Raw genomic sequence first — 21,266 nt, forward strand, 5'->3', positions numbered from 1 at the left:
GGTTAATCCGCAGCGGAGCCGTTTCTCCATTGACTTCCACTTTAATTTAGAAGTGTTCGTTTAGACGTTGAGTAAAATTCCGCTGCGGAGCATAGGCTGCGGAGCGGAATTTGGTGTCCGCAGCATGCTCTGTCTGTTGCGGAGCAGTGGCGGACTGGTTGCGGACTCATGGCGGAATTTCTCCATTGACTTCAATGGAGATTCTAAATTCCGCAATGAAGTCCGCAGCTGTCATGCACATGTTATGTGTGCTGCGGATGCGTCTTGCTTTTTTAACATGACATTTCTTCATTCTGGCTGGACCTATGTATTTCTAGGTCTACAGCCAGACTGAGGAAGTCAATGGGGCTCCCGGAATTACGGGAGCGTTGCTAGGCGACGTCAGTAAATAGTCACTGTCCAGGGTGCTGAAAGAGTTAAGCGATCGGCAGTAACTGTTTCTGCACCCTGGACAGTGACTACCGATCCCAATATACAGCAACCTGTAAAAAAATAGAAGTTCATACTTACCGAGAACTCCCTGCTTCTGTCTCCAGTCCGGCTTCCCAGGATGACGTTTCAGTGTAAGTGACGGCTGCAGCCTATCACAGGCTGCAGCGGTCACATGGACTGCCGCGTCATCCAGGGAGGTAGGGCTGGATGCCGAAAGAGGGACGCGTCACCAAGACAATGGCCGGTAAGTATGAAATTCGTTTACTTTCACTAGGGAAAGTGCTGTCCCTTCTCTCTATCCTGCACTGATAGAGAGAAGGGAAGCACTTTTCCCGCAGTCCGCAGCAGCTAGTCCGCATCAATTTACTGCACATTTTGGGCAGATCCGCAGCCGTAATCCGCAACCCGGATTAGGTGCGGCATTGATGCGGACAGTTGCGGAGGAATTCCGCCACGTGGGGGCATGCCCTTACCTGCAAACGCTGATGCTGCAGCAGAATCAACTGTAGCCTCTGGTGCCGATGTGTCCTCGCTCGTCTGACACGATGCAGGACCTGTGAGTGACGTCACAGCGTGATCTGCCAGAAGCTGGGCGTTCTGAAGAGAAGAGGATGATACTTCTCATCAGAACGCCCAGCTAGTAAAAGTATTAAAAACGCCCCGATGTACGCACATAATACACGCCCACTTGGACTTTTACTTTTAAACACACCCACTTGGACTTTTGCAAGCCTCATTTGCATAACTACAAAAATGGTCATAACTTGGCCAAAAATGCTCGTTTTTTAAAAATAAAAACGTTACTGTAATCTACATTGCAGCGCCTATCTGCTGCAATAGCAGATAGGGGTTGCAAAATCTGGTGACAGAGCCTCTTTAACATTAGTTTCATATAAGGGCTTATTCAGACGAGCGTATTATAGCATATTAAAAAAACGGACAGCACATGGACCCATGCAATTCAATGGGACTGTTCACATGGCCGTTGTTTTAACTGACCGTGTGAAGATATTTTCGTCCGTTTTCACGAATATTTCAATAGACTCAAATCTATGGGGGATCCATGAAAACGGACGTTTTTCACGTCCGAGTTTACACTCGTTCGTCTGAATAAGCCCTAATGCATACTAGAATAACATAAAACAGTAATGTACATGAGCCATTTGAGTAAAAGCCTTTGGGTTACATCCAAACCATGCGGTAATTATTTTCTATTTCTAAAAACGTTGATACTTTGGTACTTAGCTTATATATAGCACCACACACAGCAGGCGTCGCAGTGGCATGCCCACATCTCTTTCCTATGTGGAATTGTTTTTCTGTGAAATAGATAGATGACAAGAATGAAACACATTCTGTAAGATAAACGGGCAACGATGCTTTTTTCACCTCATTTTCATACTTCACAATGGTCGCTACGTTACACCTCAGGGCTTGTTAAGACAAGCTGCTATAAACTACAGGGTTGCAGCTCACGTTTGGATTTGCATCTCATGGGTTGTGTTTGATGGTAAATCTTAAATTGCATATAATTCAAAATAACTCACTCAGCTCAAGTTTTATCATAAAAAAGCTAAAGTAGAACTAATAATATAAGGTTCGCTAAGGCAGTTACACACATAGGTTTTCAGACACAGTGGCAAGTCATGTATGAAAGCGTTAGAGCAAGTAAAGTTACAGAATGAACACAGTGAAATTTACTACATTTTTTAAAAGTGTTCTTTTTTTACATTTTCTGCAATGCCTAGAATTTTTTCCAAGAAGAATTTCCTTCCAGAATGCACGCACCGAATTCAATTCCCGCATGTAGCCTTTATCTGTTTTGGGTGAATGTTCGTTTTCTACTATCATGTTAGAGATTCATTATTTTGTGCTCATTAATTTCTTAATATATCTTTATAGAGGCTGGCGATTTATTTTCCCGATACAGAGCTCCAAATCCCCTGCATGGACATAGCTAGAATTTTATCATTTCACTATCTGCAGTCACCACTAGAAGGCGTTCACTACATACTTTTTCATTATTGAGTTCAATGTATAAACAGCATGCAGTAAGCTCCCCCTAGTGGTGTCTGCAGGCAAGCAGAATGAGTCAAATGGAGCTCCAAACACTACAAAGATATATAGAGAAATTAAGATGCACAGAATTCTGGGCCCATTATGATAAAAAAGAAAAATGTCATTCAAGGATGACCAATCAAATTAAATAAATGAACCCACTATGTAAAGCAGGTTTGGTTAACCATTAAATCTGTATGGGGCAGAACAACTGTCCCCCAATGTCTGCTGTTGGGAAAAAAAAGGTCTCAACATGCCTGATCCTTTGTTTCCCTGGGAGATATGTGCTACCAGAAACCGATTCCCCCCCATACGACTGAAATAAACAAGCATTGCTGGCTGATCTGAGTGTACACTTATGGGGAAGTCAGGAAGACTGCTGATGGATGAACGAGTGTCTCATGCTTTCTCATGTGTATGGCCAGCTTAACTTGGGCCCAAAGTATAAAGACTGGGTCAAGAAGTAGGCAAAATCCTCACTTGGCTGTTCTATGCCAAAGCCCTGGCTGCAGGGCCAGCCTTAGGGGTGTGCGACCTGTGCCTTTGCACAGGGTGCATCACTCCAGCAAGTGGAAGGGGGTGCTGTGCTGGCTCCCTTCCCCTGCTTGTTTCAGAAGCGCCAGGGCCCGGCGACACAGCAGTCTCCTTTCCGCCCAGGCGCTTCTTCACTCAGCGACACGTTGCCGACGCTGTGACCGGGGATTCCACTCCAGGAGAAGCCAATGACGTCACTGTCCATGAATGGACACAGACGACAGGAGTTTCTCCTGGGGTGGAATCCCCGGTCACAGCGTCGGCAACTCTGTGGCCGGGGAATTTGCTTCAGGAGTTACTCCTAATGTCACTGTCCATATATGGACAGAGACATCAAGGGGAGCGCTCCAGGAGCAGAATCCCCGGCCACAGGTGGGAATCCGCTCCTTCAGGGAGCTACAGCGGCTCTATCTACATGAAGGGCGGGTGCTACCTACAAGGGGGCTGCAGGCTGTGTTGGCACTACCTACAAGGAGGCTGTGGGATGTGTGGCACTACCAACAATGGGGCTGTGGGCTGTGTGGCACTTCCTACAAGGGGGCTGTGTGGCACTACCTACAAGGGGGCTGTGTGGCACTACTTACCAGGGGGTTGTGTGGCACTCCTACCAACATGGGGGCTGTGGGCTGTGTGGCACTACCTGCAAGGGGGCTGTGTGGCACTACCTACAAGGGGGCAGTGTGCCACTACCTACCAGGGGGTTGTGTGTCACTCCTACCAGGAGGCTGTGTGGCACTACCTATCAGGGGGCTGTATGGCACTCCCTACCAGGGGGCTATGTGGCACTACTTACCAGGGTTCTGTGTGGCACTACCTACCAGGGTCTAGTGTGGCACTACCTACAGAGGGCTGTATGGCACTACCTACAAGGGGGTTGTGTGGCACTATCTACAAGGGGGCTATGTGGCACTATCTACAAGGGGGCTATGTGGCAGTAGCTACAAGGGGGCTATGTGGCGGTATCTACAAGGGAGCTGTGTGGCGCTATCTACAAGGGGGCTATGTGGCGCTATCTACAAGGGGGCTGTGTGGCACTACCTAGAAGGGGCTGTGTGGTACTACCTACAAGGGGCTGTGTGGCACTACCTACAAGGGGCTGTGTGGCACTACCTACAAGGGGCTGTGTGGCACTATCTACAGGGGGAATCTGTGAGTGCGGGGCTGATGGTCATTTTACTGTGAGTTAGGGGCTGATGGTCATATTACTGAAAGTGGGGGCTAATGGTAATTTTACTTTGAGTGGGGGGATGACGGTCATTTTACTGTTAGTGGGGGCTGATGGTCTTCAAGTGGTTTCCACCTCTGAGCTCCAATTGAAATTAATAGAAGGCAGAAAATACCTGCGGCGCTCGTTTGGTGCTTTTTTTCCTGCGTCTTTTGCATTGGCTTCAACGGCTTAAGAAAAAACGCAAAAAAAAATGTCAAACAACGCCGTCAATTCCTGAAGGAATTTAGAGGCATATTTTTTTGCCTTACAAAAAAACGCTGTGTGAACACACCCTACGTGTGTAGTGCTTGTTTCTAGCCATTTTCTGTCTGTCTCAAAACAATTTTTGGTAGGGGTGTCCTGAGGAAATTTTATTTTTCCAGTGCTGCCCCATGTCGGAAAAGGTTAGGAAACTCTGTACCAGGCTACAGGATCACGCCGGCCTATGCAAAGATCCCGTCATGGAGCAGCTCAGTTTGTAGTGGGAACGGGGCCTAGGTGAGTAAAATTTTTGTTTTTGTTTGGGCGCACTGTCAACAAGAGGGTGGTGGGGGGGGCTGTATGGCACTGTCTACATGGGGAGGTGGGGGGCTGTATGGCACTGTCTACAGGGAGGCTGTATGGCAAAATCTACAGGGAGCACTATACTGTGTGGGGCCACTAAGCGGACATTATACTGTGTAGGGGTACTACAGGGTGCATAATACTGTGGGCACAATTAGAGGACAAAATACTGATGGGGTGGGGCGCCGAAAGATCATTTCTCACAGGGCGCCATCTATGCTAAGGTTTGCCCAGCCTGGCTGTACATAGTATACCCTGTTATCAATCATTTCAGGCTAGGGAAAAGATAACTGTAGTCTTCAAAGGATTACTACCAAAAAAATGTCCATCCGTCCCCTCCGCTGCTCTCTACTTTATCTCATATGTCTTCACTTCTGGGAATCACCAGTAACATTTACATACCTACTTATATTAGCAGCTCTAAACGGAAGGCTTTAGGATTAGTGATCATTCAAACTTTTTATTTGTGAGACGTTTTAATATCTAGATTTCAGGTCTGATGTTTGAAATCTGATGTTCTGCAAAAACATACATGACCCCAATAGTGTGAACACTCCTCCACCAATATGGGTATCCCACAGTGATCAGTACCATGGGCACCATTGTCAAGCAGTACAGCAGTTCTATAAGATTCGAATTACAGAATGCACTTTATACTTTTTGTTGCATTTTGAGTTATAGCAGTGCCGAAACATTGTCTGACCAGCAGAGCTATCTAGTAATTGGTTTCAACCATTACAATAGCTGTGGATGGTATAAGTTATTTTGTGTTCCTCTAAAAATACAGTAAAGCATATTTTCCAACATGTTCTCTGCTCATAAACCAGCATTAGCAGTTACCTTTGGGCGGTTTCGAATTAAGTAGACCATAGGTCCTAGGCAGTTCACCAAACTTGGGTCCCCCTTTCCCGCCGCCTGAACACCACCTTTCTGTGCGTGCATTGTCAAATGGTTGTTACGATTCCCCTTGTCAAAGGGCTGTGTCCCGACATGCTGACAGTCTCCAACCATTGCTGACAGTATCATGCTGTATAGGGACAGATCCTCTTGCCAATGGGAATGGTAACACGCATTTGTCTATTAGTCCTGGACTACTGAAAGACTTTATGTGGAATACAAGGATTTTCTATAACGGACATGTCAGGAGAGGGGGCAGATTCTCTATAAATCCAGTGACTTACAAGTGATGTCTTCTCTGATGGGAGTCGTTCTCTTTTCTTTTCTTGTCTTCTCCATCTGACACAGACCGCTATGGCGACTTCTCCTGATGACTGCAGAGTTTCCTGATGAAAAATCTTTGCCTCCACTTCTGAAGTCATTTGCAGCCTCTATAGAAACACAATAATTCAGACACCAAGGCCAAGGGTTAAGGGGGTTGTTCGGCCCCGGCAATTTCTTAATACTGATGACCTATCCACATGATAGTTTATCAGTATATGATCAGTGCGGACCCCGCACTGATCAGCTGTTGTGGCTGCTTCCTGTTGTAGTGCAGTGTTCAGTCCCCCTAGTGCTGGAAGCAGATGGCTCCGTACACTGCATAGACTGCAGGACTTCAACTCTGCTTTTATTCACTTGAATAGGAGCAGAGCTGCAGGATTGCAGCACAACCACTATACTGTGGCCTGAGCCATCTGCTTCCGGCACAGACATCCGCTGCCCGGAAGCAGCTGGAGCAGCTGATTGGTGTGGGGTCTGGGTGTCAGACCCCCACTGACCATATACTGATTACTTATCCTTTGGATAGGTCATCAGCATAAGATAAGTTAACTTTATTAATCCCCGAAGAGAAATTTCAAAATAAAAAATGATCCGTGCCTGGACAACCCCTTTTAATAAATTCTGACCACAGACAAGACCCTAGAATACATCCAGACCCCAGACTTTCTAAACTATTGTAGTCCCCAGATCAGAACCCCCTTAAACAACACAGGCCTCAGAACAAGTACCCTAAATAAATACAGACCCTTGACAAGACCCCCTAAATACAGACCTCAGACCAGACCCCTAAATACAGACTCCAGACGTGACCCCCTAAACTAATACAGACCCCAGACCTGACTCCCTAAACTAATACAGACCCCAGACCCCTAAATACAGACCCCAGACTAGACCCCCTAAACTAATACAGACCCCAGACTAGACCCCCTAAACTAACACAGACCCCAGTCCCCCTAAATAAAGACCCCCTAAGTACAGACCCCAGAACTGACCCCCTAAACTAATAATGACCCCAAACCTGACTCCCTAAACTAATACAGACTCCAGACCCCTAGATACAGACACCAGACCCCCTAAAGTAATACAGACACCTAAATATAGACCCCCTAAATACAGACCCAAGACCTGACCACCTAAACTAATACAGATACCAGACCAGACTCCCTAAATACAAACCCCAGAACTGACTCCCTAAACTAATACACACTCTAGACCCCTAAATACAGACACCAGACATGCTAAACTAATACAGACCCCAAATATAGACCCGCAAATACAGAACCAAAACAACACAGACCCCAGAACAAGCACCCTAAATAAATACAGACCTTTGACAAGACCCCCTAAATACAGACCTAGGACCAGACCCCTAAATACAGACCCCAGACCTCACCCCCTAAACTAATAATGTCCCCAGACCTGACTCCCTAAACTAATACAGACACCAGGGGGGATTTATTAAGATTCATATGCCAGTCTCAATCTAAAGAAAGTTGGCGTAAGATGTGCCTAATTTCTTGAGAGTCACATGTCTTAATAAATAAGGCACATCTGTGGCCAGAAAATCAACTCTAACCCACTAAGCCCTGTCCACTTTTTAAACTAGTGGTGGAGGTGGCGTAAAAATAGAAACGGTGCAAAACTTTTGTGCAAAAAGCAAGTTTTTGCGCAAATTGCAACTTTTCTATGTCAGAGAATTGGCTTAGAGGGCTCCATAAATTTCTCCCTTTGTCTGCTTTCTCTGTATTGCATTTGGTGCTTTCACCTTAATCTGAAATTGTAAGTAGATGACTTTTCACATACGATTAAAGCACACATCCCAACCGTCCCGGATCCGGCGGGACAGTCCCGGTTTCTCCCCGCTGTCCCGCCGTTCCGGGCGGTCTGCAAAATGTCCCGCTGGGTGCTGCAGCTGTATCAAAACAGCTGATCGCTGCTGACAGGCGCCCTGCATGCCAGACGTCCGCAGCAGCGATCAGAAGAAGGCAGGAGTCTTGTGGCGGTGTTCTGACTGGGATCGATGCCTGCCTGGGAGTGGACCAGTCCAGTCACCTGACCTGTCATCTGACCTCACCGGTCAGGTGACAGATCAGGTGACTGGACTGGTCCACTCCCGGGCCGGCATCGACACCAGTGAGAACGCCGCTGTAAGACTCCTGCCTTCTTCTGAGGGTGAGTGACATCAAAGCAAAGCGGAGAGTGGCAGCAGTAGGGCCTGCTACCTCTACCGCTCTCCGCTCTGACGGCATTGTGGCACAAAGTATAAGGGGGTTGTGTGGCACTATGTATAAGGGAGAGGGGGTTGTGTGGCAATATGTACAAGGGGGGAGGGGGTTGTGTGGCACTATGTACAAGGGGGAGGGGGGTTGTATGGCACTATGTACAAGGGGGGAGTGGGGTTGTGTGGCACTATGTATAAGGGGGTAGGGGCGTTGTGTGGCACTATGTACAAGGGGGGAGGGGGGTTGTGTGGCACTATGTACTAGGGGTAGGGGGTTGTGTGGCGCTATGTACAAATGGGGGGCTGTGTGTGGCGCTATCTACAGGGGGCTGTGTGTGGAGCTATCTACAGGGGGCTGTGTGTGGAGCTATCTACAGGGGGGGCTGTGTGTGGAGCTATCTACAGGGGGGCTGTGTGTGGAGCTATCTACAGGGGGCTGTGTGTGGAGCTATCTACAGGGGGGCTGTGTGTGGAGCTATCTACAGGGGGCTGTGTGGAGCTATCTATAGGGGGCTGTGTGTGGCGCTATCTACAGGGGGCTGTGTGTGGAGCTATCTACAGGGGGGCTGTGTGTGGAGCTATCTACAGGGGGCTGTGTGTGGCGCTATGTACAGGCGGGGCTGTGTGTGGCGCTATCTACAGGGGGCTGTTTGTGGAGCAATCTACAGGGGGGCTATATGTGGAGCTATCTACAGGGGGCTGTGTCTGGAGCTGTCTACAGGGGGGCTATGTGTGGAGCTATCTACAGGGGGGCTGTGTCTGGAGCTATCTACAGGGGGCTGTGTGTGGAGCTATCTACAGGGGGGCTGTGTGTGGAGCTATCTACAGGGGGCTGTGTGTGGCGCTATCTACATGGGGGGCTGTGTGTGGCACTATCTACAGGGGGCTGTGTGTGGCGCTATCTACAGGGGGGCTGTGTGTGGCGCTATCTACAGGGGGGCTGTTTGTGGCGCTATATACAGGGGGGACTGTGTGTGGCGCTATCTACAGGGGGGGCTGTGTGTGGCGCTACCTACAGGGGGGCTGTGTGTGGAGCTATCTACAGGGTGGCTGTGTGTGGAGCTATCTACAGGGGGGCTGTGTGTGGAGCTATCTACAGGGAGGCTGTGTGTAGAGCTATCCACAGGGGGCTGTGTGTGGCGCTGTCTACAGGGGGGCTGTGTGTGGAGCTATCTACAGGGGGCTGTGTGTGGCGCTATCTACATGGGGGGCTGTGTGTGGCACTATCTACAGGGGGGCTGTGTGTGGCGCTATCTACAGGGGGGCTGTGTGTGGCGCTATCTACAGGGGGGACTGTTTGTGGCGCTATCTACAGGGGGGACTGTGTGTGGCGCTATCTACAGGGGGGGCTGTGTGTGGCGCTACCTACAGGGGGGCTGTGTGTGGAGCTATCTACAGGGTGGCTGTGTGTGGAGCTATCTACAGGGGGGCTGTGTGTGGAGCTATCTACAGGGAGGCTGTGTGTAGAGCTATCCACAGGGGGCTGTGTGTGGCGCTGTCTACAGGGGGGCTGTGTGTGGCGCTATCTACAGGGGGGCTGTGTGTGGAGCTATCTACAGGGGGCTGTGTGTGGAGCTATCTACAGGGGGCTGTGTGTGGAACTATCTACAGGGGGGCTGTGTGTTGAGCGATCTACAAGGGAGCTCATGTTGATGATTTTTCCATTGACCGGTAGCAGAGTTACACAACAAAAAATCGCCATCATGTAACTCTGCTACCTGTCAATTGAAAAGTCATCCACCACAGGGTCTCCCTCTTGACTTTCATTGTTCTCAGCCTTTTAGTTTGTCCTGCAGCTGCTGCTGTGATGAGCAAATGTTATACCCAAGTTAGGAAAAGTAACACAAAGACGATATAACCTGAAATATAATAGTTGTGCTATCCAGACAGTTTAGAGATCCGCAGTGACAATGTGCGCTTGTTATTTGCAGAAGGATCTGGCCGTGATTTGATGTTTATGCTGGATATTGGGCGTGGTTAGAGGCGTGGCTTAAAATGTCCCTCTTTTCCGAATTCAAAATTTGGGAGGTATGGATTAAAGCTATAGGGAATCTGGTGATTTCGGCAGGATCGGATGATGATTTAATTTGTATAGGGTAGCACAGCTGTGCATTAGCCATGTGCCAATTTAAAGCAAATTGTCGTAGTATTCCTCTGCCAACGTATATATTTATTTGGTCTTGTTTTTCTTAGAACATATATGGCTTCAATATTGTGTAATAAACTAAGTGATGTATTGAAATCTGACAGAGTGGGAGAGACGAGGAGGGGAAAGCTCTGCAGGACGTTTTCCTTGCAGATAGGTTTGGACCACCAGGACGTTTATAGTCTATAAATAAACCTACAATAACATGAAAATCCCCAATAAATTCAAATACTATTTGAGAGACCCACAATAAGATATATATATATATATACACACTAATTGGAAGATACCGACAATAAGCCATTAACAGCGTACTTTTGTGAAAATACATAAAATCTTTATCTAGAATTCAAGATCACAAAGCCCATAATAAAAAGACATTAACACACAAGTCAGGATAGAATAAATTACCTAAAGAGGCAGGTAGGCATCACATGCAAGAAATATCTGATAAAATACTTGAATAGGTAATAACTAACTCTGGTTGATGCATATAATCATTTTGGTGTGTAAATGTAGTGAGGGTATGTTCACACGGCCTATTTTCAGACGTAATTCGGGCGTTTCGAATTACGTTTGAAAAAACGCCCCTAATACGCCTACAAACATCTGCCCATTGCTTTCAATGGGAATTACGATGTTCTGTTCCCACGAGCCTTTATTTTACACGTCGCTGTGAAAATACGGCGCTTAAAATGAAGGCTCGTCAAAACAAGTGCAGGACACTTCTTGGGACGTTTTTGGAGGTGTTTTTCATTGACTTAATTGAAAAACAGCTCCAAAAACGGCCGTAAAAAAGTGAAAAACGCGAGTTATTAAAAAAATGTCTGAAAATGAGGAGCTGTTTTCGCCTGAAAACAGCTCCGTATTTTCAGACGTTTTTGGTCACTACGTGTGAACATACCCTAAGAGTCCTGCATACCCAAGCATGTAACACATAACTGAAACTTATCCAAAGCATACAGCCATGATAATCATCCACAGTGGATATAACAAATACCTATAACATAATGAGAACAGTATACTGACCCATAGGTGTATACAAGTGATGTCCTCCCACCTCACCCTCTGATGCGTGTTTCGCGTTACCTTCTTCCAGGAGTGGTGAGTTGGGAGGTGGGGGGGGACAGATCTTAAATATTGAATAGAGCCAATCGAGTGTGGGACATAATTAAATGTCACCATACCTATGAGGAGCATGGATCCCGCCGCGTTCACACGCTCCCATGCCAGCACCCCTCCAGCGCGTCACCAAAGTCCAAAAATATTATGATACGTATATAATATGAAAATGCATAATATCAAGTGACAAACATTAACACCTCATGCACACGACCGTGTGTGCCCTCTGAGTCCCGTCAGTGATCCGAGGAAAGATCGGACATGTTCTATCTTTCCTTGGATTGGGGACTCAGACCATTTGTCACGGACACGATTCACCCGCTAAAGTGAATGGGTCCGTGAAGACTATCGGGTGCCACTTGGATGCCGTCAAAAACGGCCCGAGTGGCACAACAGTCGTGTGCAAGAGGTCTAAGGCTCTAATCACATGACAGGGTCCAAGTGTTGGCAGAAAAAAACGTCAGTTTTGGTCCGTTTTCTCAGCTGTTTTGCATCCTTTTCGTTCCGGTGCGAGTTTCCATTTTTAACGGCTGATTTTGACCCGTCTTGCATCAGGTTTTTTTCCCTGTCCATTTTAAAAACTGATGAATTTCATTTGCCAATTTTTTGCCATACACTTCCCTCTGTAGATAATGCCACACACTGCCCTCTGTAGATAATGCCACACACTGCCCCCTGTAGGTAGAGCCACACAGCCTCCCTGTAGGTAGTGCCACAGAGCCCCCTGTAGATAGTGCCACACAGCCCCACTGTAAGTAGTGCCATGCAGCCGCCCTCTAGGTAGTTCCACACTGCCCCCTTGCACATAGCACCCCGGTAGATGGCAGACCCCCCCGTAGATGGCACCTCCCCGTAGATGGCACCCCCCTTCTTGTAGATAGCGCCAATAAATCTTTCTTGACAACAGATGATAATTATTATTTTGGCTGTATATCATCGGCACTAGTGAACACACCCTATTTACATGTTTTTAGATTATAATTTGCATAGATGATCCTTTCAAGATAATTTTACAGATTCTCTAAAAGCAGTGACAAGTTTGATCATGTTTAGAGCTATGAGAGCTTTGTGGTTGACACACTGATATTGAAATAAGGCTGAACACAGCGCCCAGCAGTATCCTAATCGTTTGATTGTTTTTATATTTTATTTTTTTACATTACAATCATGGAAAAAAAAAACTGATGCAACAGATGAAAAGTATTGTCACCACTCGTCCTCAGTTACCTTAGATGTTTCATCTACTGTCACATCCACTTTAATATAATTTGAAAGAACAAAAAAAACAGGAGATTACAACTGATCATAGGGTTTTCTTTTTGTTTTGTTTTTTACAATAAGCATTGATAGCCTGTAAGCAGTGTGGTTGAGCTTGGTGAGGGATTGGAAACAATTCAACGGGGCTGCACACTTTTCCAAGCACCATGACCCCTTGGTTCTTGATATTGTAATGACGGGGTAGGGAGACAGACAGGTGAGCCCTAATCTACCCGCCACTCAGTCCCTGCCTACTTGCAACGGCGTACAACTGGGCGACGGTCCCTACTCTCACTATGTGCACGACAGACAGACAGACAAGGGTACAAAGAAGCTAAGGGAAAAGGGGCAGATGTCCATGGCAACACCGTGAGCAACAAGAGTAGTGAACGAGCCGAGTCAAACCAGGAGTGTACGAGGTACCAAACGCAGAGCAAGAGAGTAGTCAGTAAAGCCAGGGTCAATATGAAGCAGAGGACAAATAGTACAAGCAGCAGCAGCAGAGCCAGGAAACAAGCAGAATCACAGGCAAAGGAGAAGCAGGAAATGAAGGTATAAATAGACAGAGGGTGGGAGCTAGCTCCGTCTGGCCAGGCTGTGATAGGCTCTCCCACTCCTCAGCCTCCCAGCCTGAGTGGTAGACGAAGGAGTCACTCTATCAGACTTAGGAGCAGGTGCAGACTGACTAACCACGGGCGTCGACACAGAAGCTGTGTCTGGCAGATCCTTTACAGATATCAGTTGAGGTCCCAGCAATCAACCCACCATCAACCAAACATTGGTGGAATATCAAATCCATATGCCAGGAATTCATATCTTGGGACACACATATAGGCATGTGTTACTTTCTTCACTCTGCCCCCTCTTCTACTGTCTGTTCTTAATCAAGAAAAGTTGCAGATGGAGGGGCATAACCAGGGCCGGCTCCAGGTTTATGTGGGCCCTTAGACGACACAGACTTAGTAGGCCACTTTTCGGGGGAACTCAAGGCGGCAGTAAAATGGCAGAAAACTTCACTGTGCCCCATATAGACGTAGGCCCTGTTTATGCCCCATATGGAAGTTAGGCCCCCAGTTTGTACCCCCATAAATTTAGTGCCCTTTGTAGATAGTGCCACACAGCCCCCCTCCCATGTAGTGCCACACTGCCCCCTCCTCCCAGGTAGTGCCACACAGCCCCCCCGGTAGGGCCACATAGCCCCCTCTCCCAGGTAGTGCCACACAGCCCCCTCCTCCCAGGTAGTGCCACACAGCTCCCACCTGTCAGGTAGTTCCACGCAGCTGCCACGTAGTGCCAGACCGCCCCCTCCTCCCAGGTAGTATCACACAGCCCCCTGCTCCCCAGGTAGTGCCACACAGTCCCCTCCTCCCAGGTAGTGCCACACAGACCCCCTTGTACATAGCACCCCAGTAGATGGCACACCCCCGTAGATGGCACCTCCCCGTAGATGGCACCCACCTTCTTGTAGATAGAGCCACTGTACGGGACTGCTCCAGGAGAAGTCCCTGACGTCGCTGTCCATATATGGACAGTGACGTCAGGGACTACTCCTGGGGCAGAATCACAGGCCACAGCGGCCGACGCTGTGGACGGTGATTCCACTCCAGGAGAAGTCGCTGACTTCACTGTCCATATATGGACAGTGACGTTAGGGATTTTTCCTGGAGCGGTCTACTGCTCCATAAGCGGAATCCCCGGCCACAGCGGCCCGTGATTCCGCTCCAGGAGAAGTCCCTGACGTCACTGTATATAAAGTGACGTCAGGGACTTCTCCTGGAGCAGAATCACCGGCCGTTGTGGCTGGGGATTCTGCTTTAGGAGTAGGGGACCGCTTCAGGAGAAATCCCTGACGTGACTCTCCATTTATATACATTAAAGTCAGGGACTTCCAACAGTGCGGAATCCCCGGCCACCGCGTCAGCAAGGCTGTGGCCGAGGAATAGGGATTCCGCTTCTACAGGGAGCAAATAAAATCTCCTCCTCCTCATATGCACTTCCCACTGTGAGGAGGAGAAGAGAGCGAGTGAGCGGCAGAAAGCACGGCCGTCACTCGTATTACATCCAAGAGACAGCCGTGTTTTACACGGCCCCATAGACTTCTATGGAAGCCGTTTGGCCAGGAGAACGTCCCAAAATAGGGCATGTTTCATTTTTTAACGGCTCGGTTTACCGGGCCGTAAAAAAATCGGCTGTGTGAATAGCCGCATTTGGTGTCTATTGTTCCTAATGTGACCGTGTGACGGCCATTCAAAAAACATTATGACCCAATACAAATATAAAACAATAACATTTTAATATTTGTTATATCCAGTGTGGATGATTATCATGGCTGTATGCTCTGGATAGGTTTCAGTTATGTGTTACATGCTTGGGTGTGCAGGACACTTACGCCATTTACACACCAAAATGATTATGTGCATCAACCAGAGTTAGTTGTTACCTATTCAAGTATTTTATCAGATATTTCTTGCGTGTGATGTCTACCTGCCTCTTTAGGTAATGTATTATATCCAATCTTGTGTGTTAATGTCTTTTTATTATGGGTTTTGTCAGCTTGGATTCTAAATAAAGATTTTTGGATTTTCACAAAATTACTCTGTTAATGGCTTATTGTTGATATCTCGCTATTGGTATATACTATACGTTTATAGTCAATAGACAGTCTGCAGCTGGTAATAAACATGCATGTCGGGAAGTCGCGACAGACAAATGATGATGTTCAGCCACCAGCTATCTAATGTATTTAACCAGTTTAGCTGTCTCTTTTTTACTTTCTCAGGCCATTGTGAGCTGTTGTTATTTTTAACCCTTCAAAACACCTAAAGGGAGTCTGTGGGGTTCTCCCCATTTTTGCAAGGGTCTCCTCCTGAACTCCAAAACATACTGACAGGTTAACTGGCTTCCTTGAAATTATCCATAGTGTGTGTGAAATTGTATTGGGAGCCCCACTGTATACTCTGCGTACAGCGCTGCTGAATATGTAGGTGCTATATAAGCAAAATAAATAATAGCTATATATAACTCAGGTCTTGTGCTTCTTTGATTTTGTATTGATGGAGGGCCTGGCAACCAAAAACACGCAGACAGATTGACAGATATGATTTGTTAGGCCCTATTTACACAGAGTTTTTTGCCGCAAAAAAACGGCCGAAATGGTTTCCCATTGATTTCAATGGGAGGTGGAGACGTTTTTTTACCGCGAGCAAAAAAAAAAAGCTTGCGGGAAAAAGAAGACACATGCCCTATCTTTGGGCGTTTTCCGCCTCAAAAGCCCCATTGAAATCAATGGGAGACAGAAATAAACGCGGTTTTTTGCCGTGATTTTTTACGCGTTCCTCGGCAAAAAACACTTGCGGTTATGCAATTTTTCTATTGAAGAGATGGCTAAAACGCGTGTGGTGCAAAACCACTTAAAAATAACCGGAGCTGATTCTTCCAGACAGAATTCTCTGCCTGCAAAAAACTCTGTGTGAACATACACTTAGAATTTTACTTATTAGATTGGTTGACTCATATATATATATATAGGCTTGGTTGTTATATATGACAATTTATACATAAATACATAAAGAATGGTATAATTGTTGATAAAGAAGGTATTCGTATGCACCTTATTACTTTATGACAATCAGTCCAGAATTATTGAGGAAGATATGGAAATTATGACTTCTTGGTCCTTGAAGCCCCTAAGGCAAACTATGAAAACTAAACCTCAGTATCAATGTAGCAGACATAGCAAGAGATGCAGGGCCATAAATCTTTTTTCTGACACCTGTCACAATGGGACAAGCTGAAAAAGTTCCATCATGGGATAATGGTAATGGAATAAAGATGACAAAGAGAACATTGACCTCGGGCGCAGTGACTATGATCGTGTTTACACAGTGCCTAAAGCAGAATTGGGCAGGAATTGATGTAGAGACTACATGTGCTCGCATAATGTCTCAAGGGGCAGAATGTCCACCTTCTTATATAATATATATATATATATATATATATATATATATATATATATACCATAATAAATAGCTTGTGGGTTTAGTCTGAACAGATAGTCAAGGCGGCTTCTAATAAGTAAAATAAAATAAAGTTATTGTCGGTCTATGTCTAATTGCAACTTTTGAAAGATGAATATTTTATAAATAGAAAAAGTCAAATATTATAATATTGTACTTATTGTATATAGAACTTTATGTTGTTTTTAATGGCTACTGAGCAGACCTGTAGGTAACTGGCCCACTGATTGCCTTACATCTAGTAACCTTTATCCAGAATGACCCTACAATTATACTGTAGAAACAATACATAGGATAATTATTGCACTGAAGGCAATTCCTATTATCAAATTAATTGCACCCAACATTTTTATGGGATTTCAGTGCCTCTGAATCCATTCCAAATATATCTATATTCTTCCTTAGCTATTGGAAGTCAATGTTTGCTTGCCCACAGCTTCCAGTAATATTACCACAGTAATATCTGTAATTCTGTGCTCGGTGCTACATGCCATTCTCAAAATAAGTTTTAAAAGCAAACAAAGAACAAAAACAATCCAATGACATTAAGATGTATATGCAAAAATAAAATTTTGGGTTAATATAAGAAAATCCCACATTCAGGATCCTCATAAGTTAACCAGAACATAGAACAGCTACATAGAGCCTCTCTTGCTCTTGAGGACACGTCATGTCTGTGCAATACACAAACAGCCCATTGATTTTACTATGTAATGCTTGTTTTCCCCTGCAGTGGCGCTGTAGGGGATTTGAACACTGACAACAGGTTACAGCTGCTCTCTGGGGGGGGACACTCTGTGATCGGCTGATTGTTGGAGGATGCTTCTAACAAAAAAGGGATTGTGTAAAGTGGATATCCCCTTTAGTATTGGCAGAAAACCGTGATCAATAGCTTGTTATACTGAGATTACAAATAGTGTTTGGCTATTTAAAGTGTGAAATTAAATCTTAACCAGTCACAGCCCCCTTTAGATGTGAAACCCACAAAAACACCAGCCATTAAGCTTTTACATTGGTTACGGCTGTTTGTGGCGAGAAAACACTACAGAAGATAATGAATGGTCCCGTCTGACTTTTTGTACATTAACTCCAGACTTGAAGTTTGTCATTCATTGCTATCATCTGCTGATTTTTTTTCCTTTTAAAGGGATTATCCCAAAATTCAACGTGTGTCAGAATCCCAGTACCTTTCTAACTTCTATAAATAGAGTTCCACATGCTCAAAAGAACTTGCGCGTTCCGTCTATTTCTTTTGAGTCTGTTTCTCCTGTAAGGGCCAGTTCACAGAGTTTTTTGGAATCAGCTCCAAGAAACGTCTGAAACCGCCTACCATTGATTTCACTCACGAAAAAAAAAAGTGTCATGTTCTTTCTTGCCTCGGTTCCGCCTCTGACCTCCCATTTAAATTAATGGGAGGCAGAAAAAGTGTTTTATCGCTGTGTTTTTTGCCCACAGCCCAAAAATGGGCACAAAAAAAATTCAGCAAAAAAAGTACATACAGTTTTTTTTCTGCCTGCAAATTCCCCCATGTGAACAGGGCCTAAGTGCTGCACTTTTCACTCTGCAAACAGGGTGGTCCTGCTGCTCAGCCCACGTGACCACTAGGAAACTACATTTCCCAGAAGCACCTCGGGTCTCCACCAGGCTGCAGGCACCGCCCTGTTCTCTACTGACATTTTATTAAATCTGGCAAAAATAATAAATATTAATGGACTAGAATTTATAGAGTTTTTTTCATTGGTGGTTCTAGTGAATATCCTTCTGAGCAGGCTTGACTGTCACACATCCAAGCAGAGCTGCAGAGGAGCCGCCTCTGTAGGGAAAGCAGCAAGACAGAGGTTCCGGTTTCTTTCTTTCTGGAAAGAGATAGATAAACTAATTCTGGCTAAATATGTTACCATATTATTATATTAGATCTTATTGATTTTATGTCAATACATGTTCTGTATAGATGGAGTCTGGGCCCTTAGAATAATTGCCTACATAAGTGCCGAAGAAACCCAAGAAACTGTGGTCAGGGGATAATCCACACTATCAGTTTGTGTCTGCTCAGGGTCCCGTTCTGACGGAAACCTCCGACAGAACGTCAAAACGGGACCCCAATGCAGATGTGAACAGAGCTTAAATTATCTAAAAAAATCAGTGTGTCACTTTTAGGCCATGTTCACGCAGGGCGGATAGGCTGCATTAAAGTACACAGCGTATCCAACCTAGAACCCACAGAGAATTCTGGCCGAAAAACCTCACCAAATTGTAGTGCAGATTTTTCGGGGCGTAAAGAAAAAAGCCAAGACTTACCCTTTGGGTGTTGTCATAGCAACGCGACCCTCAACAGGTCCCTCTGTTCCCTCTGATTGGCTGCAGCAGTCGCATGGGATGAAACGTCCTCCCAGGAGGCTATGTTGCATGGAGAATAGAGACGCATCACTTCGACAACAACTAGGGAGTAAGTCTAGGCTTTTTTAATTAATTTGAAACAAAAAAACATTTGCTATTTGTTCCGGGTTTTACCTTCCCATTAAATTCAATAGGCAAAACCTGCAACAGAAAATCAGCGATTCCGCAGCATAAATTTACATGCTGCAGATTTAAAAAAACACATTGCAGATCAATTTATGAATGTTTTCTCATCAGATTTTTTACGCAGATTGTGGATGAAATTTGTTCAAATCTCACCCACTCTGCGGCTACTGTACTACGCTGTGGATTTTCTGCAATCAAATCCGTTGCAGAAAATCTGCAGCTAATCTGCCCTGTGTGAACATATCCTTTGGCTGAGGTCACTTGTCGCGGTCAAAATGCGGCAAAAAAATACATTTTGACTGCGACGTGTGAACCCAGACATAATTGTTTTTGAGTGGTAGATATAAGGATGTAAAAAAACTCCCGTCTTCATTCACTTTGAAGTGTGCCTATACACATAGCAGCAATGTGTCATTAGTGTGCGACACGTCTAAGAACCGCACGTGGTTTGACCATGAATTCACGTGGTTTTGCAATGTTGATTTTAGCAGCGCAGCTTGTACAGATGAAGCACTTTGTTTTAATGTGCTTCACCTGTACAAGCCGCGAGGTCTACAACTGTAAGGCAAAACTGCAGCAATTCGCATTAAAATCACATGCGCGGTTCTTGGCTGCGAGGCACAATATCGTCACACACGGACACCCTAAAGCATTTAGTTAGAGAAACACAATGACTTAGATTAAATCTGATACCTTTAGGGTACGAACACACACAGCGTGTTCAGGGCGGATGCGCTGCATCAAACTGCGCAGCGTATCCGCCTTTAAAACCGAAGGGAATGTCGTCCAAAAAATCGCACCACATTGTGGTGCATTTTTCCGGCAAAATTTCTGCAGTGGAAAGCAGCGCTGGAAAAATAAAAAAAAAACTTTCATATTTAACCCCTCCTTCTTCTCTGCATGTAGTCCGGCCTACTGGGATGATGTTGCAGGCCATGTGACCGCTGCAGCCTATGATTGGCTGCAGCGGTCGCACGGGATGAAACGTCATCCCAGGAGGCTGGACTGGAGAGGAAGCAGGGAACTCGGGATAAGGGCGGATTTACACGAACGTGAGCATTTTGCACGCACAAAAAACGCTGCGTTTTGCTTGCGTGGCAGCAGCGTGACAGTTCCGTGTGTCATGTTCATATGGTGCGCGGCTGCGTGCTTTTCACGCAGCTGCCATCATTATGACACTCCGTTTGGATGTTTGTAAACAGAAAAGCACGTGGTGCTTTTCTGTTTACATTCCAATTTTTTACTGCTGTTGCGCGAATAACGCGCGTCCCACGGAAGTGCTTCCGTGTGGTGCGCGTGATTTTCACACACCAGTTGACTTCAATGGGTGCGTGATGCGCGAAAAACGCAGAAATATAGAACATGTCGTGAGTTTTACGCAGCGGACTCACGCTGCGCAAAACTCACGGACAGTCTGCACTGCCCCATAGACTTGCATAGGTCCGTGCGACCCGCGTGAAAGCCACGCGGGCTGCACGGACGTAAATCACGTTCGTGTAAATCCGCCCTAAGTATAATTATTATTTTTTCTTTCTTACTTGTCATTTTTGCGGTGGAATCATTGTGATTCTGCCGCAAATGTCGCAACACACACTACCTTGTTGCGGGTTTAAGCACCCCATTTAATGCAAAAGAAGAACTGCGATTCCGAGGCATTAATTGACATGCTGCTGCTGAAGAAACCTCACCGCAGGTCAATTTATTTGCATTTTTCCGGCAGTTTTTTTCCACTGTGTGGGGACGAGATTTGTTGAAATCTCACCCACGCTGCTGCTACTGTAATACACTGCAGATTTTTCGCAATTAATCCATTGCGGAAAATCCGCAGTGTTTACGCCGTATGTGTTCGTTCCCTTAAAATAATATCTCAATAAGGCTTTATTCACACCTGCATTACAATGGAAGCCACAAACGCATAGCTGGATCAGTCGTCCGACAAACCCTATTGACTTACAAAAGTCGGTT

At 45.9% G+C, this 21,266-nt stretch overlaps 1 protein-coding gene across 1 annotated transcript in view; it reads left to right on the forward strand.

The window, feature by feature from the left end:
* The window catches only part of POU2F3 (POU class 2 homeobox 3), a 125,846-nt gene that overhangs the window by 74,667 nt on the left and 29,913 nt on the right, over nucleotides 1–21,266 (forward strand). The gene's annotated exons all lie outside the window — the stretch shown is intronic.

Source organism: Rhinoderma darwinii, chromosome 10 (genome assembly GCF_050947455.1).
Source record: "Rhinoderma darwinii isolate aRhiDar2 chromosome 10, aRhiDar2.hap1, whole genome shotgun sequence".
Classification (NCBI taxonomy): domain Eukaryota; kingdom Metazoa; phylum Chordata; class Amphibia; order Anura; family Rhinodermatidae; genus Rhinoderma; species Rhinoderma darwinii.